This window comes from Perognathus longimembris, chromosome 8 (genome assembly GCF_023159225.1).
Source record: "Perognathus longimembris pacificus isolate PPM17 chromosome 8, ASM2315922v1, whole genome shotgun sequence".
NCBI classification, from domain to species: Eukaryota; Metazoa; Chordata; class Mammalia; order Rodentia; family Heteromyidae; genus Perognathus; species Perognathus longimembris.
The window spans coordinates 10254283-10280055 of NC_063168.1; the positions used below are offsets into that span (position 1 = coordinate 10254283).

Below are 25773 nucleotides of genomic sequence, written 5' to 3' on the forward strand. Positions count from 1 at the left end.
GGTGCAGGAGAGAAAAAGGAGATTTATTATTTCGCAGTCATGGGAAGACAGCACCTCAGCCTTCTTGGGGAGTGGTGGGTTGTAAAATAACATTGGTTTCAGGTTAAATAGGGGAATTGGAACAGAGAGTTAGTCCCAAGTTACAGGCACAGCCTGGTTGACCACTATTATGAGCTCAGTCTTTGTCTCTGGAGGCCTGGTGGGTGGTCTGTGGTTTTTGGCTGTTTTCTTCAATGTGATAAGAAAATATAGCATTGACTTTCTGAAGGGAAGTTTGTCTTGTTACACGATGCTTGTGCATGAATCTGGTCTCCTGGAGACTAAGGTGATTGTAAAGTTACTATAGGAAGGAGTAGCTCAAATCAAAGAGCACAGATAACAAAGTAGGAGAGGGAGTGGGCTGATTGTTCAGCTTTTAATGTATAAATCCAGCAAAATCATCTTTAAAGTCAACTCTTATAGTCATTCTTCTTTTTTTTTTTTGGCCAGTCCTGGGGCTTGGACTCAGGGCCTGAGCACTGTCCCTGGCTTCTTCTTGCTCAAAGCTAGCACTCTGCCACTGGAGCCACAGCGCCACTTCTGGCCGTTTTCTGTATATGTGGTGCTGGGGAATTGAACCCAGGGCCTCACGTATACGAGGCAAGCACTCTTGCCACTAGGCCATATCCCCAGCCTCTTGTCATTCTTGAGTCATCAAAGTTGTTTAGTCTTTCTGTTTGTGCACACACACACATACACACACACACGTGTGTCATTTGGATTATTGAAACACAAAGTAGTCGCATTTTAAATTCTGTAACCAAAGCCTAACCAAAAGAGCTTGCCCGCAGAGTAGGAAAAAAAAAATAAAGATAATGTATTTGCAACTACATCAGGAAACCAGCTCTTCTGCACATAGCAGGTAGAGAGTGCTTGGGGGTAAGGAAGTGTCTGATCTTATAGACATCACAGAGACTGTCAGCTGTTTGTTTCCCCTAATCATTTTTATGTTGTTCCTGATGAGATTTTACGACTTACGGTTGTGAAAACACTTTTTTAAAAATGGGTGTTTTTGCCAGTCCTGGGGCTTGAACTCAGGGTCTGAGCACTGTGCCTGGCTTCCTTTAGCACAAGGCTAGCACTCTACCACTTGAGCCACAGCACCACTTCTGGCTTTTTCTGTGTATGTGGTACTGAGGAATCGAACCCAGGGCTTCATGCATGCTAGGCAAGCACTCTACCACTAAGCCACATTCCCAGCCCCAGTTTTTGCTTTATATGAGGTCTTGCTATGTTGCCCAGGCAGAGGTCAAATCTGTGAGCTCAAGTGATACTGTTTCCACAGCTCCTGAGTAACTGAGCTTTCAGACTTGTGCCACCACTTGTGCCACTAGTGTCTTTTGCACTTAAATATTTTTCTTTTTCTTTTGTTTGTTTGTTTGAGACAGTGATACTAGGACTTTGACCTCAGAGCCTCCAACTCTCATTGGGCTTTGTTACTCAGATTGGCATTCTACCATTTGAGCCATACCTCTAGTTCTGTGTGTGTGTGTGTGTGTGTGTGTGTGTGTGTGTGTGTGTGTGTGTGTGTTACTGGGGATCAAACTCAAGAAATCATTCATTTTAGGCAATTACTCTACCAAATCTTTTGCCCCTGATTTGTATTCTTAATATACACCAAGTTTTCAACATTATAGTGTTTTTTTGTAAGAGAGAAAAAGTTGTCTCAGATGTTCTTCAAAATGCTATTTATCATTTTTAGAGCTTCTGAAGTATTTTGGGTCAGCAGATTTTTTTCTTTTTTCTTTTAAAGTTTATTTGTTTTGTTTTTGTTGCCAGTCCTGGGGCATGGACTCAGGGCCTGAGCACTGTCCCTGGCTTCTTTTTGCTCAAGGCTAGCACTCTACCTCTTGAGCCACAGCGCCACTTCTGGCCGTTTTCTACATATGTGGTGCTGAGGAATCGAACCCAGGGCTTCATGTATACGAGGCGAGCACTTTACCACTAGGCCATATTCCCAGCCCCCCCCTTTTTTTTTTAATCTTAAAAACATCTTGGTTTTCGGGCTGGGGATATGGCCTAGTGGCAAGAGCGCTTGCCTCGTATACTTGAAGCCCTGGGTTCGATTCCCCAGCACCACATATACAGAAAATGGCCAGAAGTGGCGCTGTGGCTCAAGTGGCAGAGTGCTAGCCTTGAGCAAAAAGAAGCCAGGGACAGTGCTCAGGCCCTGAGTCCAAGACCCAGGACTGGCAAAAAAAAAAAAAAAAAAAAAAAATCTTGGTTTTAGGGAGTGAAGTTTGAACTTAGGGCTTTGAACTTGCTAGGCAGGCACTCTGCAACTTGCTCTTGTCATTCATTCATGCATTCGTTTTGTCAGTACTTGAGATTGAACTCAGTACTCTGCTACTTGAACCCTTTCTCCAGTTCCAGCTTTTTGCTGCTTAATTGCAGATAAAGAGTCTGTTCCAGCTAGCTTCCAACATTGGTCTTTAGTTCTTGGCTTCCTGAATAACTAGGACTATAGGTGTGAGCCATCAGAACTCAGCCTTGGCTTTGGAAATACTTTTGTGGTAAGAGCTCACTTTTGGCTTGGGCCAGCCTGGACTGCAGTCTTCCTATTCAACTTCCTGCTGTACGTGGGATGACAAGCACATGTCACCATACCCATCTTTTTTCTGTTGAGATGGAGGTCTCCCACACTTTTTGCCTGGGCTGATCTGGAACTCCAGTCCTCTAGTCTTCACTTCCTAAGTACTTTTCTGAGAAGTAAATCCTCCCTATGTGTTCTCTCCTTTTACCAAGCAGTTGGTAAATGTTCTTCCAAGATTGAGCATGTTCTATTTTGAGGGTTTTTGTCGGGGGGTGGGGTTGAGGGGAGGATGTGCTGGTCCTGGGGCTTCAACTTAGGGCATGACTTGAACTTTTTTTGCTCAAGGTTAGTACCCTACCACTTGAACCACAGCTCTACTTCTGGGTAACTGGAGATAAGAGTCTCATGGACTTTCCTGCTCAGGCTGTCTAGGAACTTCAACCCTCATATGGTAGCCTCCAAAGTAGGTAGAATTATAGGCATGAACCGTCATCCCCCCAGCTCAATTGTGCATGTTTTTATATTGTAGTGACAAATATAAGAAAATTGCCAGGTACTCACCAGTAATTTCTAACTTTGATTACTTCATCTTCACTTAAATTATCTTTAACAGAGCTTATTCTTCACATTTGGTAAGTAATTTGATTGTTTTGCATATTTCTAATTTGTATATCCAGTTTTATACTGTCATTAAATTCAAGTATTTTTATTTTGAAATACTTTTCAAATGTTAAACAACTTGGTAGTGTCTTAAGATCCTGACCATATGGAGTCAGTGGTATAATACTTTCCTCTGAGATTCCTTTAAAAAAATAATGTGGTGGCTAAACTTGTAAAAAGCATTTCAGCTTTTGAAAGTACAAGAAATGTTTGTTTTAGTTCAACAAATATAAATAATTCTTTAACCTAGTTCCTGAGACAAATGATGTAGGAATATCCTTTCTTTGTTCCTCAAGAATAAGTTTAGTCTTATATTTTAGGTTAGCATCCTGGTACTATCCCATACCACTTTTTGGTACACATGCATGAAATTTTGTATACAATTTTATGCCAAACTATAGCATTTTTCCAACCTGAATTTTTATGGTTTTAAGACTAGCCCTAAGGTGAGTTTTGTAATAACACCAGAGGTTTGAATTTTCAATTTTGATTTCATTTTATTTTTTTCAAAGCTCCAGGATGTAGGTGAAACATTTTATCCCATTTTATGGATGCTTATGTTGAATGTCAAGAATTTTGAGCCATATTGGTGGAACATGCCTATAATCCCAGATACTTGGGAAGCGGAAGCAGGAGATTGTGAGTTTCAGTCATCCTCAGCAGTTACTGAGACTTTACTTCAAAAAACAGAAGTGCTGAAGAGGGGCTCAAATAGTGAGCCCCAAAGTTTAGTTCTCATTACCAAAATCAAGAGTGAACCAAGCTGTTACAGATAGAAGGTGGTACAGTTAAGGATACAGTTTTACTGTCAGTATATTGTTTATGGCTGTTTTTAGTCTATAATGGTGATTTCCAATATGCTAAATACATGTAATTTTTTTTTAACTTTTTTGATCAGTCATGGGGCTTGAACTCAGGGCCTGGGCACTGTCCCTGAGCTCTTTTGTTCAAGACTAGTGCTCTACCATTTTGAGCCACAGCTCCACTTCCAGTTTTTGAGTGGTTAATTGGAGATAAGAGTCTCCTGGGGATTTTTCTTCTGGACTGGCTTTGAACCACGATCCTCAGATCTCAGCCTCCTATTAGCTAGGATTATAGGCATGAGCTACTGTTGCCTGCTAAACTTAATTATTTTTCATTGATATATAAAATACATAGGAATGGGTGCATATATTTTTTAAGAAAATAGCTTAGTGACTATTTACAAGTGAACACAGTGGAATGATTTTGAATGTGAATTAATAGTAAACTTCAGTGAACTTAATATTTTAAGTGCAGAGCCTCTGGATTCCAGTGAACTATTTTAAAATTTCTTCTCTTTTCTATGAATACTGATTTGAGTTAAGTTGGCTTCTAACTTCCAAGTTTGTTTATTTATTTGAGAACTCTTCACTGAGAACTTAGTCTGCTAGGCCTGGATGTAGGTGTGGAGACGCAGTTGTGAATAACTTTTCACAACTTCTACTTGGGACCAGACTAATAAGGAATCATGCAAATTGCTGTGGGAATGTGTCCAGCCTTTGGGAAACTTTCAGAGGAAGTAACATGTAGAGGAGTCCCTGTGTGAATGGGAATCATCTAGAGATAGCATTCTAGGAAGGAAGAGCAAAAGGCAAGAGGCCAAAAGGGAAAGGAAGCAGGATGTTGAGACCTCTGGCAGCCTTTGAGCCTGGGAATCAGGGAGGGGAACTTCGAAGTGCTGGGATAGGGCAGCCAGGTCAGCTGCTACTGCTCCTTAAATTTCCTAGTTATAAGCAACATAATTTACTATGGAAAAATAAGCTAAAGTGGATTTTATTGGAAAATAGTAGGGTGGCATCCGTAATTAAAGAAGGGATCGAACAGCTAGCTCTCTGAGAAGGCAAATAAGTAGGGCAGCTGCTGCCTGGCATTTTGGCAGGACTTGAAGTTTTCTGCAGGGCTGTGCCCTTAGTCTACTACCTCTAACTACAATGTTCTGTTTCCAATTACATTTCTACTGTTTGAGGAATAAGCTTAGTTCAGGTTTGTTGCTGAAACCAGAACCAATCATTGTAGCCAGATGATAAGAATGAAGACATATCTAATCAGTGTGAGTCGGTAACTGTTATGTGGTTAGGACATGTTAGAGTGTACAGAAGACACTGGCTAGAAGACTGTATCACAGTTTGGAGAAGGAGTAGATTGCGAGTAATGATCTGGAAAAGGTGGATGCTCTGAGACCAGTTAGAAAGCTATTGCATTAATACAAGTGAGAGATAATGGTACTGGCAGTAGGGATGGTCTACAGACAGGGATAAAAGCAAATATATTGTGAGATACTTAAAGGACTTTGTAGTTGGACCTCGGCATGTTCGTTAGAAAGATTAGAGAGTTGAAGATGAGTCCTGTGATTCTGGATTGGGCTAGATCCATTGGGCAATGTGTTTCCTTACATGGAGAGCTGGTTTTCAAGAGAGGAATGGAGCTTTCATTACTTTTGAAGGTTTAAGTTGGAACGCAAAGCAGACCACATTTAGCTTAATTTGGGCATAAACCACTGTTCTATAGCGAACTGTTCCTGGGATTTAGATTCTGCCATTAGAACACTTTCATGCTAACGTAGTTGCATCTGCCAGCACTGTCGCTCTGCTTTCCTGTCTCTGGGCTGCCAGAGCCTTCCCATATGATTGCCCTGAGAATTTGCGAACTGTTTTCCCTTTCTTCTCCTATACTTTGGGCAAGTTTAGGTCTGAATGGGTCAGAGGAATTGGAACTTGCTTTCTCAGAAATGCTCCAAGGGCTGGGAGCATGAAGGGTAAAGGGGTGCTATTTAGGACCCTTTAAAAGCATTGTGGCTTCATGGTAATATTTTCTGGAAACAATTTAGTTTGAGTTAATTTGAGTTTATATTCTAATTTTAGTAGTATTCAATTCTGTTACCTTGTTAAGTAAACCACTTAAAACCTTGACAGGTGGTTTTTTTCAGAGGCATTAGTCAGTGCTTTTGCTGTCGCTTAATGGCCTTAAAAATCCCCTGGGTCAAACATAGACTCTGTGGTTTTCCCCATTTGTAGTAATTAGTATATGTCGATAGTCCTAGCAGAGGATCACATCATAGCTCAATAGCCATGCACAGATTATAAGATGATGCTAAGTGAAATGAACTCTAACATATGGAAACAAGAGCTTTTTCTTTGTTGTTGATGTTTTTAATATACTGTGCGAAGTTATTTCTTTTTTCCTTTGATGTATCCCCTGTTGTCACTGTATTTGATTTTGATACCTGTGTTCTTGTATATACGTTTATCTTTCTAAATACATTTATCTGAATTGGGGAAGGGGAGGGGAACAACAACATGGTGGGTCAAAGGACAGTGGGCAAACCAACACAACAGCTATACTCATAAGACAATATGTTGGAAATGAACTTTACAACTTGGGCGGGGGGAGGACTGGAGGAGAGGGAAAGTGGGAGAAAAATGAGGGAGGGAGGGAGGGAGTAGTGATGTTGGACAAGAAGTGTACTCATTACCTTACATATGTAACTCTAACCCCTCTGTACATCACCTTGACAAATAAATTAAAACAATTCCTTGGGTCAGGGGATGGGTATGACTCAAGTGAAAGGAATGCCTGCCTAGGAATCCTAGAGTCTGTAGTCTCTAGAGGGCCTAAGGAGGAGTCACTGGAACCTATGGGACATTTTTCACCTCCATAGTAGCAGGGGAAGGGCTAGGGCTAGAGTTAGGGTTCCTGTTTTGCACTCTATTTTCCTTCTTTATCTTATTTAGATGACCATGTCCTTTAAGAGATAGTGGTTAGGGCTGGGAATGTGGCTTAGTGGTAGAGTGCTTACCTAACATGCATGAAGCCCTGGGTTTGATTCCTCAGCACCACATAAACAGAAAAGGCCAGAAGTGGTGCTGTGGCTCAAATGGTAGAGAGCTAGCCTTGAGTAAGAGCTCAGGGACAGTGCCCATGCCCTGAGTTCAAGCCCTGGTACTGGAAAAAATAAAAATAATTTAAACACAGTGATTAGGATATACTGAAAGTTTTTTTTATTGTTAAACAAGAGGTAATTGTCCAGCTAGGTTTTTCAAGTGAAGTAGGTTAGAAGATCAGGGAAAATATATGTTATAGAAATGAATATGAGGAACTTGTTAGGTTATAAATGTGTTTTGTAATAAGGACCTAAGAATATATATGGGTGGAGAAATTGAACAGCCTTGACAACATAGGAATCAAGTCACATAGTTTTTGTTTTTGTTTTTTTTGGCCAGTCCTGGGGCTTGGACTCAAGGCCTGAGCACTGTCCCTGGCTTCTTTTTGCTCAAGGCTAGCACTCTGCCACTTGAGCCACAGCGCCACTTCTGGCCATTTTCTGTATATGTGGTGCTGGGGAATCGAACCCAGGGCCTCATGTCTATGAAGCAGGCACTCTTGCCACTAGGCCATATCCCCAGCCCCGTCACGTAGTTTTTAAAAGGACAAAGAGGAAGAGTTATGAAGTATATTGGACATTGCCTAAGTAAAAAATTAGAAAAAGATTTGTGTCCACTCAGAGTATATTCTTTGGAAAATATTTATCTTGATTTTCTTTATTTCTTGTGAGAGTCAGGATGCAAGGGCCAGAGGAACCAGGAAAGAGCTGGTTCTTTTTCAAGGGCGCTGGTCCAAACTACAGCATGTACAGAGCTATAGCTCCATCTACTGGGGAGAAGCAAACTCACTCTTACTCTGTAAGTGCATTTTCATGCTGGGCAGCGCCTTGTCAGCTTCTAAGGTATGAGTGAAAACCAAGGCATGTTTCTTGCTCCTACCATGCTCAGATCTTCTGCTCCCAAGAAGAAGATACAATTTGCTGGAATGTGTTTTTGCATTCGAAGTTATTTGCCTGGATCTTTCCTTGGATGTAGCTCCATGGTAGGGTGTAGGCTCAGTACATATGAGGACCTGGGTTCAATCTCTGGCACCCTCCCCACTAAAAAGGTGTTTTTAATGATGATCTAAGTAGATATTGTTTTATATAAACTGTATAGCAACTGATATTTCCTTAGGGATTGCTCTGTTTTCCTCACCTACAAGGTTAGAATGACAAGTATCTTTCCCAGACCCTTCAGTTTAGTTTAACTTTATTAAATGCCTTGTAGGGTGGGCCACATACAAGTATAGGGCACAGAGATGAGTAAGAATCTAGTTCCTTTTCTCTAGGAGGTTAGAAAAAGAAGTTTATAAACAACTCTTGCAGTGTAAATGAGAAAGTGTTAAAGGGCCTTTGAGGAGGTGGTGCTGATCCACATGGGGAATGGGTGAGGAGGGATGTTCCTGTTAAGCCTGTACAAGGATGGGGTAAGACCTTTCAGGCCAAGCATCCAGTGTAATCAGCATTCTCAGTGTGTGTCACTGCTGGAGATGAGGATTTAGGGAAATAGGTGAAGCCAGGTAATACTGGAGTTTGTGTTCTGCCTTAATGGGTCTCTACTTTAATACAGTAGAAAGCTATTGGTGGGTTTCATCAGGGTAATGAGTTTGGAGAGATCATTTCCTGGTAAAGTCTATGGGGTTTGATGGAAAAACACCAGACTGGAGATGAGGAGTCCAGTTAAGTTGTGGCAGCAAACCAAGTAAGTGACCAACTTTTCATTCATGAAAGAGGAAGATCTATATTAATTGGTCCCAAGTTCTTCCACAGTCTCAACCAAAGATCCCTTTATTCTTCTATGGAAACTTGGCATCAAGCAGTCTCAGGAGGTGACTCAGTTGGGTTTGTGGGGCCTGACCACACTGTCCTTGCTCTTTGCACTGTTTGTCAGAGCTATCTGGGGCAGAAGGAACAGTTTCCATTGCTCAGCCAGCAGGGCCTGACATGCATCGCTAAGCTGGCCTGAGTCAAGCCGCTGCAAGATGTAATAAAGGCAAAGCACTTAGCACCAAATTGGTAAGGCATCTAGAGGAGAGGTAAACAAGCTCTGTTAATTTAAATAAAGATATATATTGTCAAGATCCAGATAGATGAAAGTTATGATTTTATGAGGGTAACCACCGTCCGTGCTAATTAGTTGTTGGCTATTTTTTAAATGTTTATCTGCATATTACAAATGCTTCAGTAAGTCTGTGGTCAAATGCCTTAACTTCACAAAGAATATAGAGCAACTTAGCAGGATGTGAGTTATGACATTTAGGGGTGTTGTCTTATTGCTTCAGAACTCTGGGGTTATCGCATAACATGTCATGTCACATGATTTGACTAAATACAGGAACAAAAAACTGCAACTTGGTTTCATTGGCTCAAATATAGTTCAGGGCAACAGATAAAAGAAAGAAGAGGAAGTACTATGCAATATAGGAAATAGGAGCTTTGGAAGATAACACTCTGGTGTGAGAATGAATTAAAATAAGAGAGGTACCAAAACGAAGGTAGGTCTGGTCTTTTATTCTGAGGTAAGAGACTGTGGGAACACTACAGATAGGGAGCTTGGAGTCTCTCCTGACTTTGTAGAGGTGGGCCTGTGTATGTAAGATTACTGAGACCGAGGAGTGGAAATTGAAGAGAAGTGGACCTGACATAGCAAACCAGCCTCACACCAGGTATTGTTACTTTTCTAGATTTAATTGTTTTCCATTTGACCTATCTTTCTCAGTTACTTAAAACAAACCTAAATGATGTTTGTTTGTATAAACCCTCATAGACAGTACCACAAAGGGTCTTAAATTTGTTATCAGTATTAATTAAAATGATCTCCATGCTGCAAGGGCAGTTTTGTATTTAATTGTTGAATGTATATAAGAGCCACTATATTTCATAGATTTCAAAGCAAAGATGAATATGGAAGGGAAGCTATACCCATGTTTGCAAAAATATTTGAAGTTTACAATGTATATGTTCATGTGCAAGTGTGTCCATGTGTGTATCTGGGCATACTGCAGAGTTTATTTGCAGCCTGGGAAGGCATTTAAAGTATCTAGTTCTTTGAGTTCATCTGTTTATAGTCTTACTGTTTTAATAGTTTCAGACCTGTAAGGACTTTGCTAATTTGTTTCATATTCATTGAACCTATTTATATTTGAAATGTAAAATAAAGAAAAACATTTCAAAGACCATGGACTTTAGAAGTATAATATTGGAATCATATATCACATCTGTTTTTTCATATAACATTGAATGCCTTATTTAATATCTGAGTTGCAGAGGCCTCATCTGTAAATGACAGTAGCATTTAATACATGAATCATGAGTAGTAAGATAATTAGTAGGAATTAGATGGTAAGCTAAGGGCCCCTTTTATTGTGGTTAAGTATATATAATATAAACCAACTATTTGATGGGAGGTGGCAGTCAGAAGTTAGTGCAGTTGCTGAATTAACCAGTATTTGGATGGACACAACTGCCTTCCCAGCTATGTCTGAAGTTATAAATAGGAGGATCACAGTCCAGGCTACCTCAGGCAAAAATCAAGATACTATTAGGAAAAAAAGTAACAACAATAACAAAAAACAACTAAAGCAAAAAGGACTGGGGAACATGGCTCCAGTTTTAAAGTGCCTGTCTAATTACCACATTAGGCCCTGAGTGCAAACCCTAACATTTCTAAAATATTTTACATACATACATACATACATGTAGTATGTGCATAATATAACACATAAAGTTGTCATTTTAATTATCTTTAAGTGTATAATTCAGTGGCATTAACTATATTTACAGTGTTTTGTGCAACCATCATCACTATTTCCAAAACTTCACCATTTACCCTCTCACCCCTAGTAACGTCTCATTTGCCCACTCAAGATATTTCATGTGTCTAGAATCTTGCAACATATGATTTTCTGTTTCTTCTGGATAAACTGGGATTTATTCATATGTGGCTGTATTTCTTTATGGCTGATTATTATTATGCATAAGCATATGACATTTTGTTTAGCCTTTCGGGTGTTGAAAGGCTCTTAGATTGTTTCTACCTTGGAGCTGCCATGAATGCAGGTGTGCAAGTGCCTTTTTTAAAGCCCCTGTTTTCAGTTCTTTCGGCCTATACCCGGAGCTGGAACTGCGGGGTCATGCAGATCTATGCTTAACGTTTTGGGAGATCATCAAACTGTTCCTGTCATATTTTCCCTTCTCTACTTACTTATGCATATTTCTTTTAAGATATGGAGCCACCAGAGCTTAGAATTGAAAGCTATAAATTTCCGTTTGGTATCTGGTAAACATGGTTTTTCTTCAGTTCCTAAGAAATGCAGTGTTTTCCAACCTCCCACTGCCTGGCTGCTTCTGTTTAGAAAGTCCTTCTTTTCCCTTTGCTTTTTCAAACTTACTTTAAGTCTTCTCTTTTCTTACCCTCACACATTCTTCACCTTTCACCCTCTGTTCGGTTGCTCTTCCCTATCTTCTCTAACGGTATACTATGTATACTACCCTTGCTGGACCAGAGCTACTGTTCTCAATAGGAAAGGGTTGAAAGGGTCTTGGATGCAGAATGAGGCCTAGAGCTAAAATAAATGGACTCAAAGTCAATTTTAAGCCACACTTTCATAATTAGGACTTGTATTAAAACTTGGTTTTTGGGAAAGGTTGGCTGGGGAATGAGAAAACATCATCCAGTGGGAGGATTCAGACAGCAGAGCTGCTGGTATACCTACTGCATAGCTAAGAAGAAATTAGTGAGGAAAAAACCCTCCAGACTGCCAAATCAGATGTGTGTTCTTAGTCAAAGGTGCTTTTTAATCCCTGCGACCCTGTCTCACCAGTAATTAAAAGTCAACATTAAGTTTTACTTCTAAGAGCATTCATTATAAGGGTCTTTAGTCATAACATATAGCCGATGCAATAGACCTAGTGAATCTATCACACACATCCATGCATCTCAGGAGAATTAAATGTACACATATAAAATGGAATTATAACAAACCCACATTTAAATTTAGCACTAGCAATAAGATGTTGCCCATTGGTAACAGTCTAAGGAGAAAATGAAGAGATCAGCCAGAATTTTGAGACTAATTTTAGTAATCTATTAATGCATGAACTTACTTGTATTGAGGTAAGAAGGATATGGTAGATAAATGATGCGAATAAATAGGCAGCTGTAGGTAAGGGAAAAGATTTTGTCTAGAAAATTCACCACATAACTCAGCCTCATGAGTGAATTATGTGGAAGCAATTTTATGTCCCATGATTCATCCCAAAATGACTAAAATTATCCTCTGAACACATTCACAAAAAGGGAAGTAGCATTTATCAGGAACAGTACTTTCTGTTACTGCATGATAAAATGCTTTCATTCTTTGTGTTTTTTAGTCCTTACCAACTTGAGCAGCACTTTTATTTGGCCCACATTAGAAAGACTCTGGCCATGAGGTGAAAAATCTAATGAGAGCTGGAGCCAGGATGCTGGTCCAGGCAGCCTCTACCCTTTGCCATATGTGAGGAGTAAAAGGATTCAGGATTCTTTTCACCAAAATTTGAACAAAGTGAGCCCAAGTGTTCAGTAACTCCTCAGAGTGCTACATGTCTCTATTGAGCCTATGGGGCTTATTATATTATCTAGAATGATGCTCTCCAGTAGAAATAGAATCTGAGTTCCACATGAAGTTTAAGAGTTTTTAGTAACTATGTTCAAAATGCAAAAAAAAAAACCTAGTAAAATTAACTTTAATAATGTTTTATTTAACCAGTGTCATACCGTTATATCCGAGCTGTGTACATACCATATAGTCAGCATTTTTAAAACTACCAAGATAATCCATTGTATATTTTATAACTAAAGTACATCTCAGTTCAGACTAGTTAAATTGTAAGTTGAAACCTGTGGCTAGTGGCTACTAAATTGGAAAGCATATCTCTAAAAAAAGAAGGTGCTATAAAGTCAATCATAAAAAGGAAATAAGTATATAAATTAAAAATATAAAATAAATATTAAAGATGAGGGTCCTGCCTTGAAGGCATTGTGAGGAATTGGGGGAAAGAGTAGCTTCATCTAAGAGAGAAAACTCTATAGAGGAAAGATACCATAAAAAAAAGAAAGGACTGCTCTATAAAAGGGAGAAAAGAACACAACCATGTTGTGTAAGGATGTTATTGCCTGGGGTGAAAAAGCAGTAAATTTAGACCCACCTTTATCACCACCACCACTAACGACTACAGGAAAGCTCAGTGTTGCGACTCCTAGATTCCGAACTATATTTGGGCTTGGGTGTCAGAGAATGACAGCTCTGTGCAAATCTAATTATTAAGAAACCACTTCCTTTAATGTATATATGGATGCTGTTGCCAGAGTCTCTTCTAATGCCTTTTTCAGATGGGAGCTGTAATGCTGCCCGAGGAAATAAAGATGAACACGTTTGCCTAATATGGAAATTTCTAGACCTCAACTCTGCCCAGAGCAATATAAATGATAGCTTCAGACTTCCCTTCCAGCAAAAAAGAACATCCTATATTTATAAGATGTTTAGTCATTCCTTCCGTGCTTTTTACTTTAAAGAATATTCTTAGGAATTTTCCTTCAACATTTTCTTGTGATTCTGCCTCCTTTGTTCTTTCTCCTGCTTTTGCTTGCAGTCCTGTTTTTGTAATTTTGTGAAGGATAAGTTATGTTTTTCCTCAGTCATTTAATATATAGCACAGAAGTTTCTATCTCTAAGAAATTAAATCAGAACCTATGAGCTAGGAGAACTTGAGATATCCATGGATAGGGAAGGGCTCACACTGAAATAGTTAATTGTCTGAGAGGGAAGATTTAAAAACTGGATGTATTTGCAGAGATGCCTTTAAGGTATGTTGAGGTATTTTGAGGTGTGTTACTATTCAGTATACTGTGTTCCAGTAATCTTAACCTGAGGCCCACCATTTATCACCCAATATCTGTACAGTTATTACTTTGCTCATTCATTTCTAACACTTTTCCATTTAATCCTTAAAAAATACTGTGAGGTAAACAAGAATGTGCTATCTTTGACTTATAAGGGAGGAAATGGAAGTATCTGTAGTTGGAGATCACATAGTAAAGACTCAGGAGCCTAGCCTAGCAGCGTTCTTGCTGTTAGCTACTGGGTGCTAGAGCTAGTAGGCAAGCAGATGGCGGCTCCCTCCAATGGTGAAAGCTTTAATGAAGCAGATTGTTGTGACTTGCTGGCCGCTGAGGCAGCCCCTCTGACTCTGTTGTCCCAGCCCTTGCCTTTGGTTTTCTCTTCTACTTTGCTCTTTACATACTTTGTGAAATACAAGTAGAAATTGATATCTGTTTATATCATTCATTGACCAAAATTTAAACTGTAATTCTATTAGTAGAGGAAAAGCAGGAGAGATGAATATTACGTAGTTCTACCTTTAAAAGAAAAACAAACAAACTCGTGCCAGGCATACCAGTGTCTCATGCCTGTAATCCTAGCTGCTCTGGAGACTGAGATCTGAGGATCAGGGTTTGAAGCCAGCCTGGGCAGGAAAGTTTGTGAAACTCTTATCTCCAGTTAATCCTTGAAAGCTGGAAGGAATGAGCTGTGGCTCAAGTGATAGAATGCTATCCTTGACCAAAAAAGCTTAGGGACAGTGTCCAGGCCTTGAGTTCAAGCCCAGGATCAGTGCCTGCGTGTGTGTGCACATGCACAATTATTTGAAAAAATCTTAAGCATGTACGTTGATACTTGCCTATAGTCCCCGCTATTGAAGAAGCATGAAGAAGGAGGATTAGAGGCTGAAACAGGAGGATTGGCTTGAGCTAGTGAGAGATCTTAGTGAGACTCCACTGTCAAAAAAACCAAGACCAATTAAACTGCTTTTCACTTTGTTGGTCAGTAATTGGTTTTAGTTCATCCTCACTACTCAGGAGGCCAAAGCAGGAGGATCACTTGAACTTACAAGTTTCAGGTCAGCTTGGGTAGTATAGCAAGACCCTGTCTCAGAGGGAAAAAGTATAGTTTTTGGATAATTTAGATTGTTTCCTAACTAATATTCTGTGGCAGGAGAAGCAGTCAGCAAAGTAATATGTTATTCGGCAGTAGTTTTGCCAACACTAGTGGCTCACACTTGTTAGCTACTAAGAAGACTAGAGATCTAAGGACTGCAATTCTAAGACAGCCCAGGCAGAGAAGTCCATAAGATTCTCACTTCTAATTAACCAGCAAAAAGCCAGATGTGGAGGTGTTGTTCAAGTCATAGAGTGTCAGCAAAAAGGGTAAGGGACAGCACTCAGTACTGCCACACACACACCCAGACACACACACACACACACACACACACACACACACACACACACACACACAAAACCCCACAGTAGTCTTCAGTATAAAGCTCCAAATACAAACTTACAGAGTTAATTGTTCATTTCAGAAAGTTACATTTTCCAAGGATAAGGATTTTCAATCCCACCTGCTTTCTAAAATAACAAAACACTTTTTAACCATGTACAGTTGTTTAGGGAACTGACTAAATTATCCTAAAGTATCCCCATGAAACAGGATATCAAAATTTTCTTATTTCAATTAAAGCAAACAGTTCAGTGGCGAGGACACAGTCCCTTTAGCTATTTTCTGTCTTGCGTGTTTTGGGGAGCAGGGAAAATCATCTCCTTGGACCTCATAAAACTGTCCTTAAATTCAACTCACAGGATTGTATTCCCGAATGCAGGTTTACAGTTTCACATATCTGGAGAAGCCAAAGACAATAGCCATTGAAGTGGAGAGAGCCTTCCTGGTCCTTTTGGACTGGCTCTGTGGTTTTGTCATCCTCTTCCACCAGCCTTGGGGTGTTACAGTGAACCTGTCAGAATGGAATATATGGTTTCCTCAGTTGCACAGATGAGAAAATGAGAATTTTATTTTGTTAGCTTGAATATTCAAATTCAAGGGGAAAAGTTCTTAGAGTCTGCTGATATATCTGACAACAATATTCTGAAAATATTAGTTGGAAAAAATATGGGTTGCTGATGTATCTAATAACATTCTGAAAATATGGGTTTGGGAAATTTTAGGAATACCCTTAAGGAAAGTGTTCTTTTAAAAAAAATTTTTTAAATTTATTTCTTTATTGTCAAAGTGATGTACGGAGGAGTTACAGTTTCATATGTAAGTCAGTGCATACAGGAAAGCATTCTTAATGAGCTTAATGTTAAGTGATTTTACAGAACAAGTGGGTGGATTCACATTAGGTATCAGATCTTCTATCTCATGGAGTGTGCTTGAAGAAAGGAGGTATTGTGAAAATAGGAGCTTGGAGTATTTGGTATGATTCACTAATTTTCTCATTGGCAACATGTCCTGATTCACCCTTTCGTTGACCTTTCTGTTGACCACAGACCATTTTGAAACTGTAAAACACATAGATTCATCGAAAAATGCACCAAAAAATTCCATAGAAAGGTTTTGTTCTATAATTTAGAGGATTTTGTCTTCAGCCCTCAACTACAACACTTGACTTTAAAACACTAGACTTTTTGTGCCTTACCCCCCCCTTTTCTCCACTTCCCCCTCTTTTTCTCTTTCTCTTCCTCCTGTCTGTGTCTGTGTCTCTGTCTCTGACTGTGTGTGTGTGTGTGTGTGTGTGTGTGTGTGTGTGTGTGTGTGTGTGTGTGGTAGTACTGAGGATAAAATCCAGAGCCTTGTACTTGTACTCTACCATTTGACTTACACTCTCAGTCTTGCTTTTAGTCTGTTTCAGATGAGGTCTCTCTCACTAACTTTGCCAGGGTTGGCCTAAAACTGAGATCCCCTTCTACCTCTGTCTCCCATGTAGCTAGGATTATAGGCACATGCCACCATGCTTGGCCTCCAAAGATTACACTTCTGAAGGCCTTTTACAAATCTTTTTGTTGAGTAGAATTTTGAAAATGTTGTGTATTCTTGATAATCAGAGAAGCAGAAGGCTCATTAGCATTTACAAGAGGGTGATGTTTTCTGGCAGAAACCAGATGATGTGTTTTTTGCCAGATTGTCAGTTTGTACACCTGTGTGTACTTAACGTCTGTGTGTGTTTGCACACATAATGCACATTTTTGTGCATAGTTTGTCTCTCCACCACATGACTGGAAAAATAATTTCTTTGTAATAGGCTATGCATTAGGTATCTAATGAAACTGACCTCAATTTGGGACAGAATTGTGTACTGGAGTTTTGAACTCAGGGTCTCATACCTGGTAAGGAGATGCTCTATTATTTGAGCTACATCCCCAATCATTTTTGTGTAAATTGTTTTTTTTTAGGCAGACTCACATTTTCTTTTCTGCTAGCTTGCCTGAGCTAGTGTTGTCCTACTTGCATAAGTGGAATGACAAGCCTATACCTATTTTCCCAGCTCCTTTTTGTTTTTGTTGAGATAGGGTTTTGGCAAATGTTGTACCATTGAGTTACATGCACAACCAAGATATGTTGTTAGTATGTGTCAAGTGGTAGCTCTTTGGATTTTTAGTAGGGTTACACTTAGGTGATAAGGAGTAGAGAGTAACTGTGTCCCTTTTATCTCCTGGAAATTGTGTGTATGTAATATCTGCTGGAGCCACACGGTGGCAGAAGAACTGTTTTGAAACATACTCTTGGATACTATCTTTAACTATAGCTTCATCCTTCATTCTTTAAGAATAATTATAAAGCTATAGAAATTAGTGAGAAGTATGAAAATATATTTAAATTAATGTGGAGAACCTCCAAATATACCTTAAGAAATAAAACATTAAATGCAATTGAAATTCTCTCCTAGTTACTCCCCTCGTTCTGCTTTTTCCTCCAAGAGGAAAAAAATCTCTCTTGAATTTTGATATGTGTCGCTCCTATGCAAGACTTTATATTTCTATTAAATAACTATGTCTTCTTAACAGTACATGATACTGTTTTTTGTCAAAGATTCTGTATAGCATATACTATACTAGGCAAGTTGTATTTTGATATTTATATGAATTGGTGAAGCCTTAGTGAATTATTTTTCTTTTATAGCTATACAATATCCCACTGAAGAGAACATAGGTTTAAAAATCTATTTTGTTAGCAGGCTTGTATAGAGGCATTGTGGTAGAGCAGCTATGGATGGGACTTCTGGGCATGCCCATTCAGATCCTTATATTATGCAGGCATTGGTGCCACTCATTTCACAGAGTATTGTAAGAATAAAACACAATAATATGCAAAGCAAAAGTACAATGATTGTTGATGTTAACTACTATAAAAGCAAGATGACAGTAATATAGACTCATGATAGGGAAAATTTTATGCCACTTATTGAACACTAGAAGAACAATAGAAGTCATCCCGAAAGCAGAGGGGGAGAACAGTATGAAGTACTTGCAGACAGCTGAGGCGTCTTTGTTGCAAAGACCTGCACTTTCCCCAAAGGAGGAGAGGGTTATCTGCTGGGAGTGATCGGAAAGGAGGCTGGGATAGGTAATTCTGGAGCACTAAGGATTTGAAGTTGCTTTGTTCAGGACATGATTTGGCTAGATTGGTGCAAAAGAATTTCCTGTGTAGGTGTGTGTGTGTGTGTGTGCTATTCTTGATCGTTGAATTTATTCTCAGCAACCTATTTATGTGAAGAAAAAAAAAGCATGAAGCCTCTGTTCCTTACTTCAAAGTCCTCTCCCCCACTCCTGTGGCTCTTCTTGCCTGGACAGCCTCTAAACTGGGTTTCTCCAGGCTTTTAAACAGGGTCTCACTTCCTGGACCTCCATCTGCTTGCTTTAAGCTTCCTGTCTTAGCAAGGATGACAGGCATGCATGATCAGACTCAGCTTCTTTCCATGGAGATAGGGTGGGATCTTGTGAATGTTTTGCCGGTGCAGGTTTGGAGCATTGATCCTCCCAATCTCAATCTCCCATGTAGCTTATAATGACAAGAACGTGCCACTGCACTCAGCTATCAGTTGGGAAAAAGTCTACCAGACTTTCCTGCCTGCTGGACTCCCAAAGTGAATAGAATTATAAGCTTGTGTCACCGGTGCCTGGGTCAGCCGCCCTCCCCCAAACATTTAAAAAGCAAATCCCAGACATCAAATTATTTCATCTTAATACATTATAGAGCTGGTTTGGGGGTGGGGTCTTTCCCCCAATACTGGTACTGGGGCTTGAACTTAGGGCCTGGACATGGTCCTTTAGTTTATATGCTCAAGGCTTTTACTCTGCCACCTTGAGCCACAGCTCCACTTGTGGATTTTTGGTGGTTAATTGAAGCTAAGAGTCTCATGGACTTTCTTGCCTTGGCTGGCTTAGAACTATTGTCCTTAGATATCAGCCTCGTGAGTGGCTAGGATTACAGATGTGAATTCTGAGAACATTCTTATAGAGCCATATGCTATTATGATTGGCGATACAAAAGGAACAATGCTTGCTTTACATTGAATAACACTTAATTTGAAAAATCTCCTCACTTCAGTTAGAATAGTGGCTCAGTTTTATAATTCCACCTCTTAAGAGATTGACTTAGGAGGATTTCAAGTTTGATGCCAGCTTGGGGTACATAGAGTTCAAGGCTGGCCATAGTAAGACCCGACTCAAACCTGTAATCCTAGCTACTCAAGAGCCTGAGACCTGGAGGATTGTTGTTGAAAGATCTTGTGGGCAGAAAAGTCTTAGAGACTTAGAGCCAGACTTCAGGTGTGGCTCAAGTAAGTGAGCAAGCAAGCTGAGCTTGTGCAAGTTCCTTGAGTTCAAACTCTGGTACAAGCAAAAGAAGAAAAAAACAACTGATATCTCTAAGATTATCCCAAGATTATCCTTTTGTAACTGATTTGTTTGATTTGAAATCTAAGCAGAATCCATAATTTAGTAATGTATTTGATGATTCTCTTGTCTCTTAAATCTTTTCTAATCTTAGGAAAACTTCATTTATTTATCCTGTCATTTTTGACTTACCGGAGATACTAGGTCCAGCATCACATAATTGCAGTTTTTTAATTAAATATTTTATTATCTTTAAGTAGTTGTACAAAGCAGTTTATGAATATGGTGCATCTTGATCAATGTTCAACATTCTTACCCATTCCTCCAATTCACCCGTCCCTCACTTTTCTTAATTTTGTAGAATACATATTGAAATTATTTTGCAGTTTAACAAAGCATTTTCTGTATACAGTGCATCTAGATCTGTGTCACCCCCTTCAGATTTTCACCCCTTCAAGCTACTTCCCTGTTTTTCTTAATTTTGTGGTATATACAATTAATTCTTGTGTAGAATTGTAGTTTTTAATTTTCCAAATCCCTTCCTTTGAAGTAGTTTTGATTTGTAGAAGAGCTGTAAAGATAGGGTCCTCACATAACCCTTCAACCTCCTCTCATCAGCACCCTATATCCAATTCAAAGTTGACCCAATTTAGATGGTCTATGGGGAAAAACACTTAGGGACCGGTAAACTGTAGTTTATTGGCTAAAACAGGAGTGTTGAGTTAAATATCTTTTTTTCTGTTTCAGCATCCAATCCAGGATAGTACATTGTGTTTAGTTATGGTTGAATTATAACATAGTTTCTGAATATAAGCTGGTTTCTGCTAAGAAGATTTACCATTTTCTTCTAGGAAGCAGTATACTGTAATGGTTAAAAAATATAGTTAGGCTAGGGGCTGGGAATATGGCCTAGTGGCAAGAGTGCTTGCCTCATATACATGAAGCCCTGGGTTAGATTCCCCAGCACCACATATATAGAAAATGGCCAGAAGTGGCGCTGTGGTTCAAGTGGCAGAGTGCTAGCCTTGAGCAAAAAGAAGCCAGGGATAGTGCTCAGGCCCTGAGGCAAGCTCCAGGGATGGGGGGGGGGGGGTGGATATATATATTAGACTAGGCATAAGGCAAGTTTTTAAGTTTTCACTTAATGACTGTAGGATATTGAGTACATTATTTAGACTTTATATGTCCGTTTCATTTATTTTAAAATAGGATAAAAATAATATTACTTTGTTGGGTCATTTTTAAAGTTAAGTTTTATTCAGTATGATTTTAGAAAGAATGTGTGCATGTTTTCTTCCATTCGCTTAGAAATAGTACCTTTGCTTTTTTACTGTATAGTAGTCTCTATAAAGGAGCTTTATTCAGTAGACTTTTGAAAACATTGATCTGTATTCTGATCAATCAGGTACTGCATTGGCTTCAAGAGTCAGTTTTTTTTTCTGCAGAGATTGCTGAATACTAGGATTTGAGGACAAAACTGCAAACTGTTCTTTTATTAGTTTCACAGAAGGACTGCTTTATAAATTAGAATCTTCTTTACCAACCTATCTTTTTATCAGGTAGTAAGTGTTGTATTCTAAGTAGCTATTGGAACGGCTTAAGCCCTCAAGTATGTTATGGTATGAGGAACTGAAATTGGTTTGGTCATATGGATCAGGACCTCTCCAAAACATGCCCTCCCACAGTGTCTCTGTGGGTTCAGTTACTTTCAGTGCTACCCCTGCTGCTATTTAAACTTGCTGGTACTGGCAAGTTGCTACAATCAAGAAAACCTGTTTTCATTACAATCTGTGCTTTTAAAATTTTATTTATTTATATATATATATATATATATTACAGAATTCATGGAAGCATTGAGCAATCACATGTTACTCAAAAAGGGAATAAAATGATGTTAGTAGTTTGGATCTGAATCCAGGAACTCGGTTAAGTTGAAAGTCACCAGTTTGATCCATCTCACTAGCTTCTATTTCCAGATCTGCAGGAGAAAATCAGCTAAAGAGGAAGTGGTGTATTAGTGGAAATAGTACCTGCAGCTCCCCTGAGTCTCCTTCCAAAGCCCTCAAACTGAATGGTCACATTCTTCACCTAGAACATAGCAACTAGCTTGTTCATTTGAGGAAAAAGGACTATGAGCTAGTGAGATGACTTTGGTTTGGTCTCTTGTATCCAGAAGTTGGGACCGCCCCAGGGCTTCTTGGCCTTTCCTAGAAGCCTGTGGGTTAGGTTTTTGTGATGGGGGCTATTATTACCATTCAAAGTTCATACAATTTGGATGTTCTATGGGGAAGAACACTTGGGGATCCTTAAGATATAGTTTAGTGGCTGAAACAGGAGTGTTTGAATAAAATATACCTGGGTTTCCATCCATATTCTCTCCCTTACTGCGTTGCTTGGTCAAATAATTTAACTGCTTTGGAGTCTTGCCTTCTTCATGAGACCATTATGAAGATTACGTGAGAACACATTGTGTTTGGTGAGCACTCAAACCATACTAAACAATTGAGAGACTGGATTTTGCAGAAGAGAAGGGGAACATTTTGTCTGTGTGTGTGTGTGTGTGTGTGTGTGTGTGTGTGTGTGTGTGTGTGTGTGTGTGTACGTACATCCAAAACATGGTATCAGAGTTAAAGTAAGCTTCAAATGCTTGCCTTTGTGTGGATAGCATTAGGCTCTGTAAAGTACAACTCTGTACTTCATCAAGGCTGGTCTGCTGCTATGTCAACAAAAGAATGTGGAGAAAAATGTTAACAATGTCAGTGCCTGCTGCCTCCCTGCTACCCCTCCTTCTGTCTGTGGTGCCCTTTTTCTGTTTTCCCTATTACCGTCCTAGCTCCTGCTGCTCTCTTCCCTGTACTGAGTCATGGACTACTTGGCTCCTTAACCCACTTGCCCCTGCTGCCCTAGTGAGAGGCTGCATTTGATTGGCCCACATTTGTTCTTGCCAGTTCTGCTTCAGAGAGCTACTTCTCATCCCTCTTAGGATGAAAACAGCAGGCTGAGTCATGTCACTGCCTGTCTCTGATCTCAGCTCACCTCTAGCCTTTCCCACTTAGCCACATGGCTGAGCACCATACCTCTAGCCCTTTCAGGAAATTGTCATCTGCTGGGTCCCCTCCTCCTCCCTACTGTCAGCATTCTGTAGTAGTTTGTTCTTCTCAAACTTGAAACACCTATAACTATTTGTGTAATTACGGACAATACCAGTATCCAAGGAAGTTTATAGCCTGGAAAAGTACAGCTGCTCACAGTCCTTTAGTGCCTGGCATAAAAGGTTCTGGTAATGAAACATAGTCATTCATGTTACCAAAATGTCAATTCCTTCTCCTTACAAGTTAGAAAGTTGCAAACTAGCTTCAGTGGGAGAATCCTAACTAATTTTAGAGGTTTGTTCAATTAAGTTTCTAATTTATCTTCTGTGTCTCAAGGGGTTACTTGGGATAGGATGCTGAAAACTAGATGGTGACAGGTTTAGGTTTAAAAATATGCTCCTTTTTGGTTCTTATCCATAACTGTTCAAACTTGTAGAAGGAAGTATTGAACCTTACAGATTAGAAGGCTTCAGAGTTTTTGCATACTCAGAAATCTCATGAAATACATTTTCTAAAACTATACAATAAATGTATCTTTATAAATCTCATTTAGACAATGTAAAATATTAAGTGCAAGTCAGTCATGGTGCTACACACCTGTGTTGCCATCCCCTCAGAAGCCTAAGGCAAGAGGATTGAGGGTTTGAGGCCAGCTTGAGCTGTTTCAATAAAACAAAATAAATGTAAACTTGGTAGTGAGAGTGTGTAATTATGGTGATGGAAGGAGCCATAGGATTCCAAAAAGGATGTCCATAAAAGCTTTTCAGCAGAGACAGCCTTTGCCCAAGTCCTAGGATGACTAAGAGACAGCCCCACAAGGATCCTTCCTGTCTTTGGAGGCTACCTGTACAAAGGCCAGGGAATAGAAGGAAGCACAGTTCTCCTGGCAATATGCTGGGGATGAGAAAGCAAGGCTCTGGTACATGATGCCAGCTGGCATGCTTCCTTCCTGTTTGTACTGTCTCATAAAGGCAGTGGAGCCATGGGTAGATATTTAAGCTGGGGCAATAAATGATTGCTCTATATTATAGATCCATTTGTTGATAGAGGTTAGGAGACCTCAAGGCTCAGGGTAGATATATAACAAGTGAGCAAATGAGACTTAAAACTCCTACACTGTGACACTGGCAGTTTATAGAGAAGAAAGGGACCAAGATGAGAGGGGCTAACCTGGAGCTATGTGTAGTCTTCCCAGGGAATCTGTCAAGTACTAGAAACTTGTAAAATGTGGTATGCACATACTTTTCTACCAGAAAGTCCTTAGCTTTCTCCAGATTCACAAAGGTCCATCATCCTCAGAAGGTGGAAAACTACCAGGTTATTATTAGCCTGGGAAGAGATAGGCCCTGCCTGGTGCTTCATAGAACTGTGAGCTTAATCATTCAATCAAAAGTTTAAACTTACAGCAGAAATTGTTATCAGCTTTGCTGATGGAAATAATTGGAACAGATTTCTGTATAGGCTAGGAGTCAAGGTATAGAATTAACAAGAACTCAATAGGCTGGAAAGGACAGAAAATTGTAATGAGGCTAAAGGCTAGCATGTAGACTGACATGTAGGCCAGAAGACACTGCTTAGAAACTTGTGGGATGGTTGTGTTTTTGTTTTCATTTTTATAAACACTGAGTATAAAGGAGAGCTCGGGGATTTTTATCAGGCAGTTAAGTGTCAAAAGGGAAAAAATCCCCAATTATGACTACTGTACTGAGGGGAGACATTGTGAAAAACAGTATGGGTACTCCTCTACTAACTGGAAGGTTGGACTGGCCTTGAAAGAGTTTTCAGAATGCACAAATGAAAAATCTCTCCATTTAGAGACCCATGGGGGAAGGACATTTAATCCAGGCTCTCCACTGTGCACTAAAAATCATGTGAATTCAGCTACTTGAAACCAACCACTGTAGAAAATAGGCCTGATATGTCTTGGAAATCAGGCAAAGTTGGTAACACTGATTTCTTTGGGAAAGTGTATTTGAAAGGAAAAAAATTAGACCTGAGACACCCCTCCCCTTCCCTGTACCATCTGTCGTGTGTGCTTTTTTAGTGCCTGTGGAACAGAACATTTTATGATATGACTGAGATTGTCTGGCTTTTGCCTGGGTGCTAGTCTGTGGTATCGTTTGCACTATTTGTACACTTTACTTCCAGAGCTTTCCTTATAGCACTCAGGAGTCAGTGCCTATCTGTAGATTGGGGAAGAGAGGGTGAGCAGGTCTTCCTGTGTCCTGGCTTCATGTAGACCATGGATAAAAGGCCTAGAATTTAATTTTCTTTTGTAGAAGCATCACAGAAACATAAGCATTGGCTTAACTGAGATTCCTGTTTGTCAGTGCAACCATTTGAAAAGTCAGAGGGCAGGAGTAGTGAGCTTGTTTATTACAGGGCTTGGAGCTGGTTTTTTGGTTCCTCTCCTCACATCCTTTTACAGATTCCTCCCACATAGTTTGGTGTTTCCTGTCTGGGTAACCTTCACTAATCATCAAACTCCATTTCCTTGTTACCGATTGCATCAGGTTGTTTTTTTCTAATGGTCTTTTTTAAAAAAATAAAGCTATTTGTGAACATTTTTCATGGACACATGTTGTATGAGGGAAGGAGGTGCTGCTGGACATTAAATGCAAGACTTTGTGTTTGCTAAACATTTGCTCGACACTTGAGAGCTATATTCCCAAGCCCCCATCAGACAGGTCATGCTTAATGTTAAGGTTTCTATGCTTGCAGGTATATATAGTGTGTGTGTGTTGGTCCTGTGACTTGAACTCAGGGCCTGGGCACTATCCCTAAGCTTTTTTTTTTCTTTTGCTTAAGGCTACCACCCTCCACTTTGAACCACAGAACCACTTCTGGTTTTCTGGTG

The 25773-nt window shown here is 39.7% G+C and overlaps 1 protein-coding gene and 1 long non-coding RNA gene across 4 annotated transcripts in view; both read left to right on the plus strand.

Moving 5' to 3' along the window:
• Lims1 (LIM zinc finger domain containing 1) overlaps positions 1-25773 on the plus strand; it is a 98163-nt gene that overhangs the window by 22355 nt on the left and 50035 nt on the right. Inside the window, exon 1 of one of the 3 annotated variants that reach the window (XM_048352490.1) lies at positions 8527-9781. The exons of 1 other annotated variant lie outside the window; for it this stretch is intronic. The gene's annotated coding sequence lies outside the window, so the exon portion shown is untranslated. Of the gene's footprint in view, positions 1-8526; positions 9782-25773 lie in introns of those variants that run through there. One more of the 3 variants, XM_048352491.1, reaches the window with a different exon arrangement.
• On the plus strand, positions 685-16590 carry LOC125356140. Its single transcript, XR_007211825.1, has 3 exons — positions 685-1047; positions 12783-12789; positions 16579-16590. It is a non-coding gene; the product is annotated as an uncharacterized LOC125356140 (long non-coding RNA).